At 37.7% G+C, this 4,905-nt stretch overlaps 1 pseudogene across 1 annotated transcript; it reads left to right on the top strand.

Moving 5' to 3' along the window:
* The first annotated feature begins 847 nt into the window (after nucleotides 1–847).
* LOC115898363 lies at nucleotides 848–2,419 on the top strand (annotated as a pseudogene). Its single transcript, XR_004058090.1, has one exon. The product of XR_004058090.1 is annotated as a germ cell-less protein-like 1 pseudogene (transcript).
* Nucleotides 2,420–4,905: the final 2,486 nt, after the last annotated feature.

Consider the following 4,905-nt stretch of genomic DNA (forward strand, 5'->3'; position numbering starts at 1 on the left):
GCTAGATGGATGTCTGAGGCTCTTTATATTTTAATAAAATAGTTTCAAATTATTTTCCCAGCTCCATGAGGATTGATTTTATTTCAATGGGTTGGCAATAGATTATAAAATATCTTCTTTCTCTTTATATAAATGAATAGTTTTGTAAACTTTTAGCGTTAAAATAATTTACTAGTTATTAAAAATCTTTCAGTTATCAAGTGAGTTATTATAAAAATCATAATAAATTATCTGTGAATGAAATGTAAGAAGTTGTAAGAGTTTGTTGAGTATTGCATGTTCATACCCTATTGAAAAGTCAAGCTGCTCTAGAAACTACAATTCTTGGCAATGATGCAAAATTCGTGATGATGCAAAATTTGTACTGATTGTTTGGAGCCTGTTTCAGGAATGGCACTTTAGAGTCTTAGGTTCAGTTGTGGATTTTATTTGCTGTGTTCTATTTATTATAACTTCATCTTTGTTGTCTTTACTATTATTAATTTATTTAGATGCGGATTGTTTTGGTAACCTTATGCTATATAATAGAGTATATTTGCATATGTATTGTAGCGCATGTTGCATTTTATAACAGTATTAAATTCTTCAGTTTTTCGAGCCGAGATCGTGCCACTGTGCTCCACCCTGCGTGACAGAGCGAGACTCTGTCTCCAAAAATATATATATATATATATAGTGGGGGAGGGGTGCGGAGGATGGAGGCGGCAGTGTCCGCTGCAACGGTTGGGCTGCGCGTGAGAAGCTGGCGGTGCAGGCACATGCGCTCCGGGAAGGCTGGCGGCGGCAGCCGGGCCATGGCGGGAGACCCCCTCCTCCGGCCTCCCTGAAGTCCCGGGAGCCGCGACCCATGGGATCGTTGAGTAGCCGGGTGCTGCGCCAGCCGAGGCGAGCCCTTGCCCAGCAGGAGCAGGGTGCCAGGGCGGGGGGCTCGGCCGGGAGGCCGGACCCTGGAGACCCTGCGGCGGGCTACGGCTTCTGTTACTGCCCAGGCAGTCACAAGCGCAGCGGGGCCTTCCGCTACTGTCGTCCTGACTCGGAGAGAGACGAGGATGAGGAGGAGAGGGACCAGCAGCAGCCGCTCCTCCACGTCCCTGCAAGGAAAAAATTAAGGAGTACATCCAAATATAGTTATCAAACATTATTTTTGAATGGTGAAAACAGTGACATTAAGATTTGTGCTCTAGGAGAAGAATGGCGATTACACAAAATATATTTATGTCAATCTGGCTACTTTTCTAGTATGTTCAGTGGTTCTTGGAAAGAATCTAGCATGAATATTATTGAACTGGAGATTCCTGACCAGAACATTGATGTAGAAGCGCTGCAGGTTGCGTTTGGTTCACTGTATCGACATGACTTGTTGATAAAGCCCAGTCGAGTTGTTGCCATTTTGGCAGCAGCTTGTATGCTGCAGTTGGATGGTTTAATACAGCAGTGTGGTAAGACGATGAAGGAGACAATTACTGTGAAAACTGTGTGTGGCTATTACACATCAGCAGGGACCTGTGGATTAGATTCCGTAAAGAAAAAGTGCCTTGAATGGCTTCTAAACAATTTGATGACTCACCAGAATGTTAAACTTTTTAAAGAACTCAGCATAAATGTCATGAAACAGCTCATTGGTTCATCTAACTTATTTGTGATGCAAGTGGAGATGGATGTATACACCGCTCTAAAAATGTGGATGTTTCTTCAACTTGTGCCTTCTTGGAATGGATCTTTAAAACAGCTTTTGACAGAAACAGATGTCTGGTTTTCCAAACAGAGAAAAGATTTTGAAGGTATGACCTTTCTTGAAACGGAACAAGGAAAACCATTTGTGTCAGTATTCAGACATTTAAGGTTACAATATATTATCAGTGACCTGGCTTCTGCAAGAATTATTGAACAAGATGCTATAGTACCTTCAGAATGGCTGTCTTCTGTGTATAAACAGCAGTGGTTTGCTATGCTGCGGGCCGAACAAGACAGTGAGGTAGGGCCTCAAGAAATCGATAAAGAAGAACTAGAGGGAAATAGCATGAGGTGTGGTAGAAAGCTTGCCAAAGACGGTGAATACTGCTGGCGTTGGACGGGTTTTAACTTCGGCTTTGACCTACTTGTAACTTACACCGATCGATGCATCAGTTTCAAACGCAATACACTGAATCAGCCATGTAGCGGGTCTGTCAGTTTACAGCCTCAAAGGAGCGTAGCATTTAGATTACGTTTGGCTTCTTTTGATAGTCGTGGAAAACTAATACGTAGTAGAACAACTGGCTATCAAATACTTATACTTAAAAAGGATCAGCAACAAGTGGTGATGAATTTCGACAGCAGGCTTCTGACCTTCCCTTTATATATCTGCTGTAACTTCTTGTATATATCGCCAGAGAAAAGAATTGAAAATAATCGTCACCCAGAAAATCCAGAAAACTGAAGATCTCATCAGTTGGGAACAGTAGCACTTTGAAAACTTTTTAGGCCAGCTTTAATTTAATGGCCCTACTGATATTCACATCTAAGGTGACTAACGATGGTAAAGGCCTTATGAACCGTACAGACAATACAGAAGATTATTATTATTTATTTATTTATTCATTTATTTATTTTATTTATTTATTTTTTTTGAGACGGAGTCTCGCTCTGTCGCCCGGGCTGGAGTGCAGTGGCCGGATCTCAGCTCACTGCAAGCTCCGCCTCCCGGGTTTACGCCATTCTCCTGCCTCAGCCTCCCGAGTAGCTGGGACTACAGGCGTCCGCCACCTCGCCCGGCTAGTTTTTTAAATATTTTTTAGTAGAGACGGGGTTTCACCGTGTTAGCCAGCATGGTCTCGATCTCCTGACCTTGTGATCCACCCGTCTCGGCCTCCCAAAGTGCTGGGATTACAGGCTTGAGCCACCGCGCCTGGCCAATACAGAAGGTCCAACCCACCAAATATGCAAATTTGTTTCTTTGTAATTGTGATCTATTGTAATTTAGAAGGATTTAAAGAGAAATTTATGTTTTCCTTTAGAAAGAGTGTACAATAAGTGTAGACTGTTATTTTTTTTATTCCAAAGATTATTCTTATCCTCATTGCATTTCTTTGCACATATGAACAAAACATTTTAAAGCCAAGAAAATATCTGTCGAACCATTTCTGTTAGTACAATGTCAACTCATGCTTTTAATTTAGCATCAGCAGAAAATTACTATAGGTAAATCTCACATTTATCTGCAACAAAATATAGATTTAATTTTTAGCTTAAACTTTGTTTCTACCTTATGTTAGTGTACCTCAGTTATCCATCAGTAAATTTATTTTTATTTGGCTAAAATAATCTAAAAGAATAATTTGGATGGCCAATTAGAAATGCTGTTTTGAATTGGTGCATTTAAAGCTTTCTTTTAAACCGGCTTATTACGATTCCTCCTTTTAGTCTGATATCTTTCCAGTTCATACTTGTTATTAATCATTAAATGCTTTCTTCCTGGTTTTGGAGACTAAGCTGAGAAACTTTTTTTAAACTTAAGCATTGTCATGCTATTTTTTTAAATTTGGCTTTCCTAGGATTTTAAGAACAATGAAAGTTAGCTTCACACCTTCAAATGATCTTGAATGAGTGAAAAATCAGTTTGATTCGAAGGATATTTCTTGCCTTACATGGTCTTTTCTTTGACAGTCTGTACACCTTTATTATTAGTTTTTCAATTATTTATGTACCAGATATTATACTTTTAAACATTAATATTCCCTGATCTTTAGAATTATTTATGTTCAAATTTTAGTTGGGAGTTTTGTTTCCGACTTAAGCTCAGTACTTTATACCTCTGAGTTGAGTGCCTTTGAGTGACACATGTTAACAGAAATTTCATAGTAAATATAAATAAAGTCAGAGGATCTAATAAAGAAGCTGATGAAGCATTCATGTAAAAATGGAACTCATTTTTGTCAAAAATGAGTTGTACACTTGTCATGATTTAGATATGTTGACCTTTTGTGTTTATTGCTGTTTTGAATATAGCCATGTTTATTTTCTTTCCAGTTAGAGTAAGTACTTCTGTGGTTAATGTATATTTTTATTGTGGCTTTTAAAATGGGAATAATTTGTATGTATCTGTGCAAATAATAAATGCACATTTGGAAAAAGAAAAAAAATTCTTCAGTTTTTCAAAATTTAATCTCTAACATGTGGATAAATTGTATTTTACATAGGAATCACCCACATTATTATCACTGAAGCAAATAAGATCATATTGCCATATTCTATCCTAATTTGTGTGTTGCAGTGGTACATTAGTAGTAATATGTGATTATAAGTCTGTGCTACTTAAATAATTTGCAATAATATAATTCTATGCAATTGAATTATTGGGTTATTATAAAGGTAATAAGCAGCATGATATTATAAAAGTGATTTTTTTTGTTTTTCTACAATTTTTATATGGTCAATTTCTCATAAGTAATATAGTATATGTACATTTTACAACTGCCTTCTTTATGGATAATTTTTCTTATTCTGACACATTGTCATTTCTATCTCTATTAGTCAGTATTCCTTTAACTGAAAATTACACAAACCCTCTTCAGTCTGTCTCATGTTAAAAGGGTATTTGTTGGCTTATTTAGTTGAGATGCATCCTCACAAAATGAAAGAAATAGAGAAATCAGATCATCAGGGACTGAAAGGGTATTTCATTGTTACTAGTAGTTTGTATCTGTAGGTCTTCCTAATCCCTGATCTTTTATGTTTGTTGATTCTCAACATGCAGCAGGAAACAGAGTCATTGACTCAGGTACAAACCCTTTGAATTTGTAATCCACAGATGTAAAGAGATTCTGTTTATAATTTGTAAAGTTCTGGAGAAGAACCATTAGCCTTGCTTGCACCGTGTGGTCCTGTCTGTGCCTGGGAGATTATGAGACCATGATTGACAGCTCC

This window comes from Rhinopithecus roxellana, chromosome 6 (assembly GCF_007565055.1).
Source record: "Rhinopithecus roxellana isolate Shanxi Qingling chromosome 6, ASM756505v1, whole genome shotgun sequence".
Lineage (NCBI taxonomy): Eukaryota > Metazoa > Chordata > Mammalia > Primates > Cercopithecidae > Rhinopithecus > Rhinopithecus roxellana.